Here is a 20,192-nt window from a genome sequence, read left to right as displayed (position 1 = left end):
GGTTCTCCATACTCCGCCGCTACCAAACTCCTCGGATTTACACCGAATCTGGAATCTGTGTTTCACATCCCTGTCCGTACGTTCCAGAACTTCAGTCACTCTCTTCCCGCTCGTCTCGCACCGGCGAACGGTGCAAAAGGTGGCTATTTGCGCTTTTGACGGGTGGTCACACTAACGTGACCGTAAAGCGTAATAACTCTTCCGCAAATAAAAGACATCTTTGGTTTCTCTTCCCCACAACGTTTTTTGTGGTTCCACATCGTACGCACTGAACAACATATCTCAATGATCTTGAAGTTTCACATCAGCCTGAAACCAAGGATAAGTGCTCGACTCTTTCCTCGGTGAACAGGACTTGAAATCCGGAGCCATTCTGAATGTAGTAACGTTGTTGTTGTGGTCTTCAGTCCAGAGACTGGCTTGATGCAGCTCTCCATGCTACTCTATCCTGTGCAAGCTTCTTCATCTCCCAGTACCTACTCCAACATACATCCATGTGAATCTGCTTAGTGTATTCATCTCTTGGTCTCCCTCTACGATTTTTGCCCTCTACGCTGACCTCCAATACTAAATTAGTGATCCCTTGATGCCTCAGAACATGTCCTACTAACCTATCCCTTCTTCTAGTCCAGTTGTGCCAGAAATTTCTCTTCTCTCCAATCCTATTCAGTTCTTCTTCAAGAGTTATGTGATCTACCCATCTACTCTTCATCATTCTTCTGTAGCACCACATTTCGATAGCTTCTATTCTCTTCTTGTCCAAACTATTTATCGTCCATGTTTCACTTCCATACATGGGTACACTCCATATAAACATTTTCAGAAATCATTTCCTGACACTTAAATCTATACTCGATGTAAACAAATTTCTCTTCTTCAGAAACGCTTTCCTTCCCATTGCCAGTCTACATTTTATATCCTCTCTACGTCGACCATCATCAGTTATTTTGCTTCCCCAAATAGCAAAACTCCTTTACTACTTTAAGTGTCGCATTTCCTAATCCAATTCCCTCAGCGTCATCCGACTTAATTCGACTACATTCCGTTACCCTCGTTTTGCTTTTGTTTATATTCATCTTATATCCTCCTTTTAAGACACTTGGTAAAAAGCCATGGAAATCAGTTGCAGCCGTGGGAGATACATTTCTATATAGCAGTTTCGCTCCGCTCCTGACAACCTCAAAGCATACCCGCGTTTTCTTCATTCTAGATGCAAGACAAGAAACCCTGTTTTAGATCGTCTTGATGGATGGATCTCATCACAAACGTGCAAGAATATTTACCAATCTTCCAAAAATACCAACACTGCAGTACCTGTCGTCAAGCCAATATGCACCGAAATAAGTTCCGCCATTTAAATAAGTCAAACCGCCACTGAGATGAGGGTTCAGTCAGCCGGTTAGAGCTGCCATCTACATGCAACTAAAAGAACTTAAGGGATGATAATGCAACTATTCTGCTGTACAAAATAGTCACGAACTAAAAAGTCACAAAATATTACGTAGCGAGTCTTGCTTCCAACCGTATTCCATATTACAGAAAGACTACAGAGGAACTGAGGAACAAGCGAGGCAATACTGACCCAGCGACTTATCTGAGATGAGAAGTCAAAACAAGGAAAACCTATAGTTAGAGCATTTGTAGATTTGACAATGTTAACTGGACCACAGTGTTTGAAACTGAGAAGTTAGCAGAGATAAAATACAGGGCGCGAAAATTTGTTCGCTACTTGTGCAGAACCCAGACTGCGGCTATAAAAGTCGAAGGACGTGGCAAGAAGCAGTGGTGAGACGGGAGTGAGACAGGATTTTAGCCTGTCCCCGATGTTAGTGGAACTGTGCATTGAGCAAGTAGTAATGGAAATCAAGGAGAAATTTGGAAAGGGAATTAAAGTACAGGAAGAAGAATAAAGACGAGGTTTGCTGATGCTATTGGCAACTGTGGCCGAGACGGCAAATGGGCTTGGAAGAGCAGTTGAACGGAATGGATAGGGTCTTGAAAAGAAGTTGTAAACTGCGCGTCAGCAAAAGTGGGCAAGAGTGATGATATGTAGTCGAATTAACTTGTGTGATGCCGATAAAATCATTTTAGTAACTGAGACACTAAACGTAGTCGATGAGTTTTGGAATTGGGGCAGCAAAGTAACTGACGACAGTCTATGTATAGAGGGTATAAAATTCAGACTAGCAATGGCAAGAAAATAATTTTTCTAGAAGGAGAATTAGTTATCTAATAAAAATTTGACTGTTAAGAAGTCTTTTCTGAAAGTACGAGGGCTCTTCGGAAAATAAGGTTCGATCGGTCGCGAAATGCAAACCACAGAGCAAATCAAAAATATTTTATATGCAACAGTTTGCTGCACCTTCCAGCTACTTCTCTGCATTGTCGCCGCTCCGATTTAGACATTTGTCGTAGCGTTGTACCAATTTTCCAAAACTTTCGTCATACTCGTAGAAGCCAGCCTCCAGTACATTTTGCCAGTTCCCTACGCTGATCTGCAGATTGTTCACTGTGGCAAGATATTTTTTTAAAACCTAGCGATTCGTGTGAGAAGAGATGAAAGTCAGAGGGAGCCAAGTCCGGACCGTATGGTGGGTGACTAAACACTTCCCATGGAAAACGCTGCAGGGCCGTCTTCATTGCCCCTGCACAGTGCGGTGGAGTGCTGTCATGAAGAAGGAAATGCATGACAGTTACGTCTACATCTACATCTACATCTACATGGTTACTCTGAAATTCACACTTAAGTGCCTGTCAGAGGGTACATCGAACCATTTTCGTGCTACTTCTCTACCATTCCACTCTCGAATGGCGCGTGGGAAAAAGGAACACCTAAATCTTTCCGTTGGAGCTCTGATTTCTCTCGTTTTATTACGATGATCATTTCTCCCTATGTAGGTGGATGTCAACAAAATATTTACACATTCAGAAGAGAAATTTGCTGATTTAAATTTCACAAATAGATCTCGCCACAAAGAAAACCGCCTTTGTTTCAGTGACTGCCACTCCAACTCGCGTATCATATCAGTGACACTCTCAACCCTATTGCGCGATAACACGAAACGAGCTGTCCTTCTTTGCACTTTTTCGATGTCCTCCGTCAATCCTACCTGGTAAGGATCCCACTTCGCGCAGCAGTATTCCAGCAGAGGAAGGACATGTGTCTCTTTAGTGGGTTTGTCGCATCTTCTAAGTGTTCTGCCAACAAAGCGCAGTCTTTGTTTCGCCTTCCCCATAATATTACCTATATGGTCTTTCCAATTTAAGTTGCTCTTAATTGTAATTTCTAGGTATTTAGTCGAATTGACAGCCCTTAAATTTGTGCGATTTAACGTGTATCCAAAATTTATTGGATTTCTTTTAGTACCCATGTGGATGACCTCGCACTTTTCTTTGTTTTAGTGCTATTTGCCACTTTTCGCACCGTACAGAAATTCTCTCTAGATCATTTTGTAATTGGAATTGATCGTCTGATGATTTTACTAGACGGTAAATTATAGCGTCATCTGCAAACAATCTAAGGGGGCTGCTCAGATTATCACCTAGATCATGCATATAAATCAGGAACAGCAGAGGGCCTATGACACTACCTTGCGGAACGCTACTCGATGATTTACCGTGTATCGCTACGAACTGTGGCCTCTCTGAGAGGAAATCACGAATCCAGTCACACGACTGAGACGATACTCCACATGCACGCAATTTGATAAATAGTCGCTTGTGAGGAACGGCATCAAAAGCCTTCTGGAAATCTAGGAATATGGAATCGACCTGAGATTCCTTGTCGACAGCACTCATTACTTCATGGGGATAAAAAGCTAGCTGTGTTGCACAGGAACGATATTTTCTGAATCCATATTGGTTATGTATCAATAAGTCATTTTCTTCAAGGGGATTCATAATGTTCGAGTACAGTATATGTTCCCAAATCCTACTGCAAATTGAGGTCAGTGGTATGGGTCTGTAATTGAATGGGTTACCCCTATTTCCCTTCTTGAATATTGATGTGACCTGTGCTACTTTCCAGTCTTTAGGAAGAGACCTTTCGTCAAGTGAGCGGTTGTTTATGATTGATAAGAAAGGCGGTATTGCGTCTGCATACTCTGTGAGTAACCTGACTGGTACACCATCTGGACCTGAAGACTTGCCTTTCTTAAGTGATTTCGCAACATGTAAGACATCTACTTTTATGCGACTCATGCTAACAGCTGTTCTGATTTATAATTCTGGAATATTTACTTCGTCTTCTTTCGTGAAGGAATTACGAAAAACTGTATTAAGTAACTCCGCTTTAGTGGCACCATCATCGGTAACATTTCCATCGCTATCGCGCAATGACGGTATTGACTGTTATCTGTCACTGGTGTACTTTGTGTACGTTGTGTAGGGTGCGTGAAATCAGGCACTGATACTTGGCGGAAGACACTGTTTTCTAGGCATCATTACGTGTTCTCTGTGCGCTCAGAACTGAAAAGAGCAAAGTGACGCGACCCAGAGCCGCTGCCAACGCATTTAAACTTCATCGGATTTTGACTATGATATCCATTTCGCAATCGATCGGGCATTACCTTCCAAACAGCCCATGTATTTTTCTGGAGTGTAGTCTTGTACAGAAACGAAACTTGGACGGTAAGCACTTCAGGCAAGAAGAGAATAGAAGCTTTTCGAATACAGATGGGTCCAGAAAAATGAAGACAGTTAATATCTTTGGAGCAAAATGATATATCGCTGCAATTATGTGCTGTAGCGTAGTCCATTGTTCTCTCAACAGATCTTGGAGAGCGTTTTGTAGCAGACGACAGTGCAGCAATGAATGAAGTAAGATTGTCGTTTGAGCAATGCAAAGCCATACTGAAGTTCTAATGAAAGTACGAAAAGACCATGGAGGTACAACGCTAAAGCGTAATGTGTACGGTACTCAGCTACCAAGACGTACCACAGTTTATCGTGTGTAGGATAAATTTGAAGCCGACGGTACTGTCTAGGACGTGGATCCGGAAAGGCCTGGCCGATCATAAACGCCGAGTCCAGCTTCCAACGCTGCTGTGATGCAACATTTTACTAGGCCACATAAAGAATCTGTGAAGCGGGGTGCACGTGAAGGCAGGGTAAGGCCTTCATACGATGTGTTCTCAAGGCTGAAAAGTGGAAGGTGTATGAACAAGGACGACCCGGTTGGAAGGATGGAGCACTGCAAGTGGTTTGGAGGCACGCTTCGCGAGGATGAATGGTTTGCAGGGATGGTTATCTGGTCTGACAAGGCGCAATTAAAATAGAACGGTACTATAAACGGTCAGAACTGTGTGCTGTGGGCTCCTGAAAATCCTCAGGTTCACTTGGACAAAGTTGTTAATATGCCGGATGTTAATGTAACGTTCACTCATCACGCGATTTGATTGGCCCATTCTTCTTTGAAGGTACTGTATCTGGTGAGGTGCATCTTAACACACTGCAAACATTGATTTATCTGCCATCCGAGAGGTGTTTGGAAATGAAAGATTTTACCTACAATAAGACGGCGCTCCGCCTTACTACCACAGAGATTTTGGGTATAAATCTACTTAGACAATTGATAGGCCGAAGATGAGAGATGTTCAGTACCCACAAACGTCTCCAGACCTTACGCCTCTTGACTTCTACCTACGGAGCGGGGGGGGAGGGGGGGGGGGGCATCGAGCATCAGTCGAGGCACCCTGTCCGGCTATCACACCAGCAACACTGACAGCAACCGTAGCTCGGTCAACAGTTCATCGGCATCGACATTGTTTGCCTGACAATGGGGGTCACTTTGAACACATAAAATGGCTCTGAGCACTATGGGACTCAACTGCTGTGGTCATAAGTCCCCTAGAACTTAGAACTACTTAAACCTAACTAACCTAAGGACATCACACACATCCATGCCCGAGGCAGGATTCGAACCTGCGACCGTAGCGGTCGTGCGGTTCCAGACTGTAGCGCCTTTAACCGCTCGGCCACTTCGGCCGGCTAACACCTAAAATAACCTTCCCCCAGTGGAAGAGCAGTAATGGTGCGTCATTTTGCTCCTTTAATATTGGCTACCAAAGAGTGTCCACATTTTTCTAGACCCCTCTGTATGATGTCACAGAAGAGTGCTGAAGATTAGTTGGGTGGATCGAGCAATTAATGAAGAGGCAGTGAACTAAATTTGGGGAAAAGTAAATTTATGCCGCAACGTGTCTAAAAAAAGGGCGAGGTTGATAGGACACATCCTGAGACAACACGAAATCAACATCTTTGTGATGGAGGGAAGAGTGGGGTGGTAAAAATTGTAGAGGGAACCAAAAGTGGAAGAAAATAAGAAGGTACAAATGGATATAGGTTGCAGTAATTTTGCAGAGGTATGGAGGTCAACACAGCAGAGGGTACTGTGGAGAGCTGCGTCAGACCAATCTTCAAACCGAAACCACAACGAGAACAGTGGCCGAAAGATAGTGAACAAAATTTTTCTGGGTTTTTGACCGCATTGACGATATGTAAAATTACCGGCGTTTCGGTCACTGTTTCAAGTGACCTTCTTCAGGGTGTTTTTGTTTACTGTAAAACTACCAACGTTTCGGTCACTGTCGCTGTTTACTGCAACAAAAATACCCTAAAGAATGTCACTTGCAACAGTGACCGAAACATTGATAGTTTTACATGTTGACAATGTGGTCACAAACCCAGAAAAATTTATTGACTGTGACAATGGCCGCGGAAGCCGAAAAATACTTGAATGCAGCAGCTTCCTTTGACCCATTACGACAACGGAAAATGTATAGTTGAGATAAGAGTTGGGCAAGGAAATTGCGTGTGACCTAAACTATTTCCAGAATTTCTAGAGGACGGTTTCAGATCCGTCAATTCAGTAAACGAGAAAGTAGAGTGTGTTCAATGTAACATGTCTACATCGTGTTCGTATTGCTCATCATATTTTACTGTTTGCCTGTAGAGCAGCCAAATTTCAACAACTTTACAGAGATGGGTCTAAACAAAAAGACGGAGCAGGAAGTGCCTTTGTAGTCGCCAAGTCTAAGCAAGGGGGCAAATTCGCGCTCTCTGAAGCACGTCCAAACTCCCCGCAGAACTTCTATTTTACAGGGACTCAATACTCGACGGGAGTTCAAGAAGAAACAGTCATCATTTTATGAGCTTTCCTCGCCGATGACATTGTAATTCTGTCAGAGACAGCAAAGGACTTGGAAGAGCAATTGAACGGAATAGACAGTGTCTTGAAAGGAGGATATAAGATGAACCTCAACAAAAGCAAAATGGGGATAATGGATTGTAGTCGAATTACCTCGGGTGATGCTGAGGGAATTACATTAGGAAATGAGACACTTAAAGTAGTAAAGGAGTTTTGCTATTTGGGGAGCAAAATAACTGATGATGGTCGAAGTAGAGAGGATATAAAATGTATACTGGCAATGGGAAGGTAAGCGTTTCTGAAGAAGAGAAATTTGTTAACATCGAGTATAGATTTAAGTGCCAGGAAGTCGTTTCTGAAAGTATTTGTATGGCGTGTAGCCATGTATGGAAGTGAAACATGGACGATAAATAGTTTGGACAAGAAGGGAATAGAAGCTTTCGAAATGTGGTGCTACAGAAGTATGCTGAAGATTAGATGTGTAGATCACATAACTAATGAGGAGGTATTGAATAGAATTGGGGAGAAGAGGAGTCTGTGGCACAACTTGACTAGAAGAAGGGATCGGTTGGTAGGACACATTCTGAGGCATCAAGGGATCACCAATTTAGTACTGGAGGGCAGCGTGGAGGGTAAAAATCGTAGAGGGAGACCAAGAGATGAATACACTAAGCAGATCCAGTAGGATGTAGGCTGCAGTACGTATTGGGAGATGAAGAATCTTGCACAGGATAGAGTAGCATGGAGAGCTGCATCAAACCAGTCTCAGGACTGAAGACCACAAGAACAACGCTTAGCATTTATACTGCTAAAATCTTACTATCTCATTAATATCAAAAAATTATCTAACGTCTCACACAAAACAAGCAGTTCAGGAGCTTTGCCATCTATATAAGACTACCCTTATGGTCTCGAAGAAGGTGCACAGTGGAATAAGGTGAAATGAAGGAGCAGACACTTTGGCCAAGCAACCTGGTCTAGCGAAATATCCCTCATACAACAAAGACTTGACGGAACGAAAACCAGCATAAATCTTACGAAATTAAAGGGCGGCATCAAGTCACTGGTAATTGCTCCACTTCAGGGACCTGCTACCAAAATTACAAATACGGCAGCAACTTTATACACTCTGAGACAAAAAAGAATTAAAAAAAAATAAATAAGACGCACCTTGAAGGAAACATCGAAATGGGGCAGAAAACGCTAGATGTAATGTACCTTTACAGGCAAACAAATAATTAGCATTTAGAACAATTTGCCGATTTATTTAATAGGAAGAGCTTCACGAACTGGGTACGTCAATAGCGCGCTGATCCACCGCTGGGCCTTATCCAAGCATTTATTCGGCCTGTCACTGATTTAGGAGCTGTTTGATGTCCCCCTGAGGGATCTCATGCCAAATTCTGTCCAACTGGGGCGTTACATCGTCATAATATCAAGTCGCTTAGAAAGCCCTGCCCATAATGCACCAAACGTTCTCAACTGGACAGAGATCCGGCGACCTTGCTGGTTAATGTAAGGTGTGGCAGGCACGAAGACATGCAGTAGTAACTCTCGCCGTGTGCTGGCGAGCATTATCTTGCTGAAATGTAATCCCAGGATGGCTTGCCATAAAGAGCAGCAAAACTGGTCATAGAATGTCGATGACGAACCGTTCTGCTCTTAGGGTACCGCGGTTGACAACCAAAGGAGTCCTGCTATGGAAAGAATTGGCACCCCAGACCACCACTCTTTATTGTCTGGTATAATATCCACGACTATATTTTATTCAGAACAATATTCACGACAGCACTGTGTGTGGAATTTGAGCGGCATATTAATAAAAAAAGACTTCATCGATACTAAAATAGCCAGCCGCGGTGGTCTCGCGGTTCTAGGCGCTCAGTCCGGAGCCGCACGACTGCTACGGTCGCAGGTTCGAATCCTGCCTCGGGCATGGATGTGTGTGATGTTCTTAGGTTAGTTAGGTTTAAGTAGTTCTAAGTTCTAGGGCACTGATGGCCACAGATGTTAAGTCTCATAGTGCTCAGAGCCATTTGAACCATTTGATACTAAAATAATAATAAATAATTATTGTCAGTGACATAATTTAATTTTCTGTGAAAATAATATCTCAGAGAATTGTTGTTGTTGTTGTGGTCTTCAGTCCGCAGACTGGTTTCATGCAGCTCTCCATGCTACTCTGTCCTGTGCAAGCTTCTTCATCTCCCAGTTCGTACTGCAACCTACATCCTTCTGAATCTGCTTAGTGTTTTCATCTCTTGGTCTCCCTCTACTATTTTTACCCTCCACACTGCCCTCCAACACTAAATCGGTGATCCCTTGATGCCTCAGAACATGTCCTACCAACCGATCCCTTCTTCTAGTCAAGTTGTGCCACAAACTCCTCTTCTCCCCAATTGTATTCAATACCTCCTCATTAGTTATGTGGTCTACCCATCTAATCTTCAGCATTCTTCTGTAGCACCACATTTAGAATGCTTCTATTCTCTTCTTGTCCAAACTATTTATCGTCCATGTTTCACTTCCATACATGGCTACAATCCATACAAATACTTTCAGAAACGACTTCCTGACACTTAAATCTATACTCGATGTTAACAAATTTCTCTTCTTCAGAAACGCTTTCCTTGCCTTTGCCAGTCTACATTTTATATCCTCTCTACTTCGTCCATCATCAGTTATTTTGCTCCCCAAATAGCAAAACTCCTTTACTACTTTAAGTGTCTCATTTCCTAATCTAATAGCCTCAGCATCACCCGAATTAACTCAACTACATTCCATTATCCTCGTTTTGCTTTTGTTGATGTTCATCTTATATCCTCCCTTCAAGACACCATCCATTCCGTTCAACTGCTCTTCCAAGTCCTTTGCTGTCTCTGACAGAATTACAATGTCATCGGTGAACCTCAAAATTTTTATTTCTTCTCCATGGATTTTAATACCTACTCCGAATTTTTCTTTCGTTTCCTTTACTGCTTGCTCAATATACAGATTGAATAACGTCGGGGAGAGGCAACAACCCTGTCTCACTGCCTTCCAAACCACTGCTTGCGTTTCATGTCCCTCGACTCTTATAACTGCCATCTGGTTTCTGTACAAATTGTAAATAGCCATCTCAGACAATGCTCATGAAAAAAGATAATGGAAATCTTCATTTTTTGTTATCTGTGATTCTTCCAGAATAATCCTTCTTCTTGTTAGAACTGTTGTAATGATCGGACGCGCTTGATGTCTGGTAACACTGACGTCTGTAAAAAAAAAACTGTATTATGTTGTTAATTAATACTTGAAAAATAGAGTTTCTTTGTGATTGAAACGAAACTTCGTTGTTTAAACTTGTATTTCATTGTAATTCTCGTCCTATATAAATGTTGAGTTTTCTGATCAGCTACAAAGGAGCGCAGCCATTAGCGCATTTTATTGGTAAATGATAAATAATAAGCGATTAATATTGAGAAATATTTTCAAATGTTAATGCATATAGTGAAGGTACAACAATATTTAATATAGTAATACAGGGCCTGAAGCAGAACCGATAAGTGATTGTCTTATGTTAGAAGCCATCTTAATGAAATATTGCAGCGGCAGTTTTAAATTCATTTTCTATACGGGCATAAACGTTCTTGGTCATAATTGCGATATTGATTGTGTATCTGTGGCCCAGGACCCACTTTGAGGAAATAAATTCGACTTTTTTTTGGTCATCAGTCTACTGACTGGTTTAATGCGGCCCGCCACGAATTCCTTTACTGTGCTAACCTCTTCATCTCAGAGTAGCACTTGCAACCTACGTCCTCAATTATTTGCTTGACGTATTCCAGTCTCTGTCTTCCTCTACAGTTTTTGCCCTCTACAGCTCCCTCTAGTACCATGGAAGCCATTCCCTCATGTCTTAGCAGATGTCCTACCATCCCATCCCTTCTCCTTATCAGTGTTTTCCACATATTCCTTTCCTCTCCGATTCTGTATAGAACCTCCTCATTCCTTACCTTATCAGTCCACCTAATTTTCAACATTCGTCTATAGCACCACATCTCAAATGCTTCGATTCTCTTCTGTTCCGGTTTTCCCACAGTCCATGTTTCACTACCATACATTACTGTACTCCAGACGTACATCCTCACAAATTTCTTCCTCAAATTAAGGCCGGTATTTGATATTAGTAGACTTCTCTTGGTCAGAAATGCCTTTTTTGCCATAGCGAGTCTGCTTTTGATGTCCTCCTTGCTCCGTCCGTCATAGTTTATTTTACTGCCTAGGTAGCAGAATTCCTTAACTTCATTGACGTCGTGACCATCAATCCTGATGTTAAGTTTCTCGCTGTTCTCATTTCTACTACTTCTCATTACCGTCGTCTTTCTCCAATTTACTCTCAAACCATACTGTGTACTCATTAGATTGTTCATTCCGTTCAGCAGATCATTTAATTCTTCTTCACTTTCACTCAGGATAGCAATGTCATCAGCGAATCGTATCATTGATATCCTTTCACCTTGTATTTTAATTCCACTCCTGAACCTTTCTTTTATGTCCATCACTGCTTCCTCGATGTACAGATTGAAGAGTAGGGGCGAAAGGCTACAGCCTTGTCTTACACCTTTCTTAATACGAGCACTTCGTTCTTGATCGTCCACTCTTATTATTCCCTCTTGGTTGTTGTACATATTGTATATGACCCGTCTCTCCCTATAGCTTACCCCTACTTTTTTCGGAATCTCGAACAGCTTGCACCATTTTATATTGTCGAGGTCGACAATTCCTATGAAAGTGTCTTGATTTTTCTTTAGCCTTGCTTCCATTATTAACCGTAACGTCAGAATTGCCTCTCTCGTCCCTTTACTGTTCCTAAAGCCAAACTGATCGTCAACTAGCGCATTCTCAATTTTCTTTTCCATTCTTCTGTATATTATTCTTGTAAGCAGCTTCGATGCATGAGCTGTTAAGCTGATTGTGCGATAATTCTCGCTCTTGTCAGCTCTTGCCATCTTCGGAATTGTGTGGATGATGCTTTTCCGAAAGTCAGATGGTATATCGCCAGACTCATATATTCTACACACCAACGTGAATAGTCGTTTTGTTGCCACTTCCCCCAATGATTCTAGAAATTCCAATGGAATGTTATCCATCCCTTCTGCCTTATTTGACCGTAAGTCCTCCAAAGATCTTTTAAATTCCGATTCTAATACTGGATCCCCTATCTCTTCTAAATCGACTCCTGTTTCTTCTTCTATTACATCAGACAAATCTTCACCCTCATAGAGGCTTTCAATGTATTCTTTCCACCTATCTGCTCTCTCCTCTGCATTTAACAGTGTTACCACCGTTGCTTTTAATGTCACCAAAGGTTGTTTTGACTTTCCTGTATGCTGCGTCTGTCCTTCCGACAATCATATCTCTTTCGATGTCTTCACATTTTTCCTGCAGCCATTTCGTCTTAGCTTCCCTGCACTTCCTATTTATTTCATTCCTCAGCGACCTGTATTTCTGTATTCCTGATTTTCCCGGAACATGTTTGTACTTCCTCCTTTCGTCAATCAACTGAAGTATTTCTTCTGTTACCCATGGTTTCTTCGCAGCTACCTTCTTTGTACCTATGTTTTCCTTCCCAACTTCTGTGATGGCCCTTTTTAGAGACGTCGATTCCTCTTTAACTGTTCTGCCTACTGCGCTATTTCTTATTGCTGTATCTATAGCGTTAGAGAACTTCAAACGTATCTCGTCATTCCTTAGTACTTCCATATCCCACTTCTTTGCGTATTGATTCTTCCTGACTAATGTCTTGAACTTCAGCCTACTCTTCATCACTACTATATTGCGATCTGAGTCTATAACTGCTCCTGGGTACGCCTTACAATCCAGTATCTGATTTCGGAATCTCTATCTGACCATGATGTAATCTAATTGAAATCTTCCCGTATCTCCCGGCCTTTTCCAAGTATACCTCCTCCTCTTGTGATTCTTGAACAGGGTATTCGCTATTACTAGCTGAAACTTGTTACAGAACTCAATTAGTCCTTCTCCTCTTTCATTCCTTGTCCCAAGCCCATATTCTCCTGTAATCTTTTCTTCTACTCCTTCCCCTACAACTGCATTCCAGTCGCCCATGACTATTAGATTTTCGTCCCCCTTTACATACTGCAGTACCCTTTCAATATCCTCATACACTTTCTTTATCTGTTCATCATCAGCTTGCGACGTCGGCATGTATACCTGAACTATCGTTGTTGGTGTTTGTCTGCTGTCGATTCTGATTAGAACAACCCGATCACTGAACTGTTCACAGTAACACACCCTCTGCCCTACCTTCCTATTCATAACGAATCCTACACCTGTTATACCATTTTCTGCTGCTGTTGATATTACCCGATGCTCATCTGACCAGAAATCCTTGTCTTCCTTCCACTTCACTACACTGACCCCTACTATATCTAGATTGAGCCTTTGCATTTCTCTTTTCAGATTTTCTAGTTTCCCTACCACGTTCAAGCTTCTGACATTCCACGCCCCGACTCGTAGAACGTTATCCTTTCGTTGATTATTCAATCTTTTTCTCATGGTAACCTCCCCCTTGGCAGTCCCCTCCCGGAGATCCGAATGGGGGACTATTCCGAAATCTTTTGCCAATGGAGAGATCATCATGACACTTCTTCAAATATAGGCCTACTGTAACGCAGTGGTTTCCATTGCCTTCTGCATCCTCATGTCGCTGATCATTGCTGATTCTTCCGCCTTTAGGGGCAATTTCCCACCCCTAGGACAAGAGAGTGCCCTGAACCTCTATCCGCTCCTCCGCCCTCTTTGACAAGGCCGTTGGCAGAATGAGGCTGACTTCTTATGCCGGAAGTCTTCGGCCGCCAATGCTGATTATTTATGAAAATTTAGGCAGTGGCGGGGATCGAACCCGGGACCGAAGACGTTTTGATTATGAATCAAAGACGCTACCGCTTTTTTTTTTAGGGGCAATTTCCCACCCCTTTTTTTAGACGCTACCCCCTTTTTTTATTTTTTTATTTTTTTTTTTTATTTTTTTTTTGGGACAGCATTTATTTGATATTGGTCACTCCATAGAGAACATTGAAAACTGTATGAGTTTTCTTCAAAGAGTGGAAAAAAAGCCGTGCTCTATATTTGCTAGAAGAGCTTAAAATCTATGAAGCAAAATTAGAAAACCAATTCAATTGCTTAACTGGCAAAATGACTTTGCGCCCACCGCCTAACTTGCTTAGTTTTTTACCCCTTTTTTACTTTTTATCCCTTTTTTTATTTTGTTCTTTTTTTACCCCTTTTTTATTTTTTACTTTTTTATGTTTTATTTTTTATTGTTTTTTTTTAAAGAAAAAGAATTTTTTAGACGCTACCCCCTTTTTGGACCACTTTTTTCCCTTAAAAAGCCTCTTAGGAAAATGGAACTAAAAAAAAATAAATAAAAAAATAAAAATCCTAAGTGCCACCGCCACTTGTCATATGATTACATTTAGGGAGCGTGTACAAATGAGAATTCTAGTAACTAAGTGTTACAAGTAAGTGTTACAACAACAAAGGTGGCATAAAAGAGTAATCAAAAAAATAAAAATATAAACCACTGATGCAATTCTAACTAAAAGGTTCTTCAATAATGTAACTGGTTCCACTTGGAGCCTCGCCATCGTTATCTGAAATCTCCAACAGCGCCTTTGAAGGGCATCTGCAACGGAGGCATTCTGCTTCGCTAGTGCCTCAAGGATAACAGTAGCCTTGCAGCAGCCTGTCTCTTCCTTTGGTCATGGCTGACAAGGCAGAACGTTGAGCCGTTAGTGTGATGCGGCACAGCACATTAACCACAGCCTGGCACTCCGCAGCTGAGTGGGGGGTTAACGAAAACGCTGCGTAAATAATTTGCGAAGAGCGTACGGTATTTCGGTGTGCGTTCGAGGGCATTGTGAGCATTTTGTAGGAACCACCAGTAATCAAGCTGCTCTTTCTCTCCGTCGCTAAAGATGTAGGCGACGGTAAGTCCTTTGAACCATGTAAGCGCATGATATTTTGCAGCCGGAAAGTAAGTTTCATCGGGACAGAGTAGGGTCTGCGGGTCAATCATATCAGGTGTGACCCGGAGGTAACAAGCCAATATCTTCTGTGTTAGTCGCCAAACTCCGGACGATGATGTGCAAGTAAAACGATGTTCATCGGTGTCCAAAAGGTGACAATCTGGGCAATAAGGGGAGTCTGCCAGTCCAATAGTGTGAAGTCGCTGGCGTGTGGCATATTTTTTGTTGGCGATCTGATACCACTTCGAACGCACCGTGGATGACAGAAAGTGGTGGTGTATCGTTTTCCACGCTCTTGGCCAGTGAACCGTAGGGTACTTGTTTTCCATCACGTTATGGTGAACAGCCCGCAGAAGGTTGGTATAAAAATTTTTCGCCTTCGGTGGATGTGTGGCGGAGAGGTTCAAGCTGACATAGCTGTAATCAAGAATGAAGGTCGACACATGGCAGAGCTGTGGTGCGACGTGCGCAACCGACACCGGCGGGACGTTAGAGGCTGGCATCAGAACCTGTAGTAAACGACCCGTGAGAGAGGTATATTGACTTTTCCATCGTTTCCTCATGTTGCACATGTAAAGGGCAGCTGCTCTCGCCCTGACGTTGACCAATCCCAGCCCTCCTTTGTGCACTGGGAGGGTAAGAGTGTCGTATCGTACTTTAAAGATATGACCTGCGGAAACGTAGTAACTGAAGGCCGCCTGAAGCCGGCGACCTATCTGCAGCGGTAGTGGGAGGACCTGTGCCACGTGGTTGAGTTTGGATGCTACGTGGAGGTTCAAGTATTCAACACGTTGTAGCTGATTCAAGTCCCGGAGCAGGTTCTCTCGCACCATTGCGCATATGATCTGTAATAACCGTCGGTAGTTTGCTGCAGCTGTTTTACGTACATCTTTCTTGAACGTGATTCCCAAATATCGCAGATCAGAAACTGGTGGGAGGGGAGCGAGGGCTTCCGGTCCGAGACCACGCCCAATGTCCAACGCCGCCGACTTGTTGATGTTCAGAAGACTGCCTGCGGCCTGTCCGCATCGCTCAATCCAGGTTAGTACGCTTTGAACATCGTCATTGGAACGAACCAGCAGTAGCAGGTCGTCAGCGTATGTCCTATAGCGAAAGGTGACGTCCCGCAGCGTGATGCCAGATAGGCGGTGGTTAAGGCCCCCTAGGAGTGGCTCGAGTGCGATTGCATAAAGGTAGGTAGAAAGGGGACAACCCTGTCGTAGAGACCTCTTAATGGGTACTGGTCCTACCGTCCTTCCATTGACCTGGACGTGTGAGCTGGCTGCGGTCCAAAGACGCCGTAGGGTGTCGATGAGGCCCGGGGGGAATCCCATACAGTCCATCACTCGTAGGAGGAAGTTGTGGTGCACTCTATCAAAGGCGCGGTTGAAATCGACGGAGACGATCGCCGCTCTCAGACGGCACGCAGAAGCGATCGCTATTAAGTCCCTGCAGTCGCCGGTGGCCATGTGTATGTTGGCTTCTCCCCCCTGCGACGTCTGTTCTGGAGCGAGGATCATCGGCAAACTCGTCTTAATACGGCTCGCCATAATCCTGGTGAAAATCTTGTAATCGGCGTTCAGCATTGTAAGCGGCCGATAGTCGTTAACCGATAGCCCGCCACCTGTCTTGTGTACTGGTATGAGGAGACCTTCTACAAACGCTATCGGCACAACACAGTCTGGAGACGTAAGTTCGCGGAACATTATAACCCAGCGAGGCATCATGATGTCACGGAAAGTCCGGTAGAATTCGATGGGCAATCCATCAGGTCCAGGAGATTTATTGGCCGCACCTTTGTCCACGGTGTCTTCGACTTCTTCGAGTGAGATTTCCTCTGTTAGTGCCTCGTCGATAGTACGTGTTACCTGCTGTAACACTTCAGTAGTGGCCTCGTCATTGACGGTTCTTTCCTTGTAAAGATGACGAAAATGATCCTCCACCGCCGTTACTATGATTGCTTGGGTCGTACATAAGCGACCGTCGTGTGTCCTGAGTTGTGTGATTAAATGTTGGCGTTGTCGGCGCTTATCCGCCACAACGTGGTGCATGGTGGGTTCCTCTGCAACCGTTCGGTCGTGCCGTCGCGAGCGGACTACTGCACCTTCTAGTCGACGCTTCGTCAATGATAGTATGTGAGCCTTGATTCTGCTTTGGTCATGTTACCGCTAGACCACGGGTCTACCTAAATTCGACTTAGATTGTGAATAATTTTTTTTTTTTTATATAGTGCAAGTAGCATGTTACGTGATATAAATTCTTATCTGTTGATGTAAAATGCTTGCTTATTTCGTAATAACTTTTATGAAATATTTTACAGGAAAAATACATTAATGCTGTGCGCATGTAGTATTGTGTGACAAAACTGTCCATTTTGCTGAACGAAAAGCGCTGCCACCTCGAATAACAGTAGCGTTAAATTCGATAAACGGTCTGCAAGTTAGTGCCATTTACACTGCTTGACAGACAACATTGCTACACGTTCCCAGGTGGTGATTTCTTTAACAAAATAACGATCATTAGCCGGGAAAAGCAGTGCTTAAATAAAACCTCATGTTACATTGATAATACGTAACTAGTCTTATTGTAATCTTGTACAACACGCAGTCAAACCACATTACTTCGCACTCAACATTGGCGCCCAACGTGGGGCCACAATACACGACATTTACTATAATATTGTAATTCCTTACAGGTGCAGCGTACCATAACAAAAGATTAATATTTATTATATTAGAACAAATAAGCCCTCGGTCACAAATATTAAGTCAAAATTGACCAGGATTCGACGCTACTATGAGCGTCGTCTACAGAATTAAACTAACTGTTCTAAAATATTTTAGGTATATAATACATTAATAAAATTGAAGTTTGTACTGACTGGAAAGAGATGCAGTGAGTCACATTTAAAAAAAAAAATCTAAGCCGGATTCATGACGTCGCCTTTCCGGCTTAGATTTTTTTTTAAATGTGACTTGTAAGTACTGCATCTCTTTCCAGTCAGTACAAACTTTAATTTTATTAATGTATTATATACCTAAAATATTTTAGAACAGTTAGTTTAATTCTGAAGACGACGCCCATAGTAGCGCCGAAACCTGGTTAGTTTTGACTTAATATTTGTGACCGAGGGCCTATTTGTTCTAATATAATTCTGACACGCTCACTGAACCTTAGCAACTGTTTTCAAAGTTTTTTATTAATTGTTTATGTTATTTTCTTTTCATGTATCATTGGCAATGCGACACGGGACAAATTACGGTACGTATTTACCGTACAGCATGTGGCGGATGCAATCAGGTTGGTATCCCACTCCTATCCAGGGCGTCTCCAGCCACGTCTTCCACCTGGAATCTCACTGACTGGAGTAGACCTGTCGTCAGTGACGAGTGCCGCTACGAACTGAGACCTGATGATGGGCGAAGATATCCTTTCATGCAGACAGGACAGATACTCGACCTTGGCACTGATGAAGGAATCATCCTGACATTTGCCTGAAATAATTTGGGACAACGACGGGAGACCTAAATTTGAGTGGCCGGACAGAGCAAACACCATGTTCCCGAGGTTGAGATCAGTGTATTAATAACTGCCTTGCCTTATTTACGTGGCCCTTATTGTACTACGCTCTTTATTTTACACTTAATTTGCTCCACTTAACTTGTAATATAACAAACAGTTTACTCTACCCAGCACACACTTAGGAAACACATCGGGTCACACCTGGACCCGAACATGCTGCTACGCTCTTTGCGGTAACTCCAGTGTGTTTGGAGAACCGACTCTTCATGTCCGCCTGAAAAACGTGAGTCAGCACCCCTTCTCCGAAGAGGAGCGAGAAGTTGAGATCAGGTGAATAACAGCGCATGACTACCGTAAACTACAGATATTTGCACATGATTTTCTTTTAATAGAGTTGCATTGTGATCATGTATTTTAATGCGACAGGCTGTTGGAATTGTCCCCTTTTGCTACTAACTGCTACTCCGAGCCCTCTAAGTAATGTTTAACTCCCTAGTACGCATTACTTATGAAGAACGTGTAAGATCGCTATTTTTTGATGATGCTATTGGAAACGTTAATATTTGTAAAGGAAAATGGTATATTTGAAGAATTTTGGTCAGGGTAAAAGTTGTTAGGCAACAGTATCTTTGTCTGTGATGGCAGCACTGTGCAGTCATAGAATCTTTGACAGTCAATGGTGGATAGCTGCAGTGTGCAGCAGTTGGGGTTCGTTGGATGTAGAGCGTAATGCGTGGACGCGGTTTTGGAACTATGTGAGTTGCAAATTTATTACGAGGAGAAATGGTGTCTGAGAAGTATGGTTGGATAGCATCCGCATATAAAATAGATTTTGAAAAGAAGAATAGCTGGCTGCTGTGGCCGAGCGGTTCTAGGCGCTACAGTCCGGAACCTCGAGGCTGCTACGGTCGCAGGTTAGAATCCTGCCTCGGGCATGGATGTGTGTGATGTCCTGAGGTTAGTTAGGTTTACGTAGTTCTAAGTCTAGGGGACTGATGACCTCAGATGTTAAGTCCCATAGTGCTTCCATTTGAAAAGAAAGAAAAAGGTATTATTTGATGAGGTAAAAAGTTTATTTTTAGTTTTGTAGACTTGTATTGTTGGTCCACTGCACCCTCGTCACAGTCGAATTTTTGATAATTATTCTATTGATTGATCTTCTGGGTAAATTTACTGTACAATGGAAGTTATTAGATTTAATGAATTAGTCTATAATTGTTGTCTTTGATAAGTTCCTTTCTAACTGAAATTCCAGTACTTGCAGATTGAGTCATGTGTTTCATGGCAAGTGTGGTTCATAATACGTGATTGTTTCGTTTCCTTTGAGTAATGCAGTTTGTGTCAGTTTCTTTATTTTTCCAGGACCATATGTCAGTGAAGAATTTTCGTGTGTTTCAGTTCAGGCTACATACTTATACAGATCAACATTACAGTGTTTTTTCCTTTTCTTCTTTTTACACAGTTACTTTTTTTCGAACAGTTCGCACTGACCA

This window comes from Schistocerca americana, chromosome 9 (genome assembly GCF_021461395.2).
Source record: "Schistocerca americana isolate TAMUIC-IGC-003095 chromosome 9, iqSchAmer2.1, whole genome shotgun sequence".
Taxonomy (NCBI): domain Eukaryota; kingdom Metazoa; phylum Arthropoda; class Insecta; order Orthoptera; family Acrididae; genus Schistocerca; species Schistocerca americana.
This window is presented reverse-complemented; position numbering follows the sequence as displayed.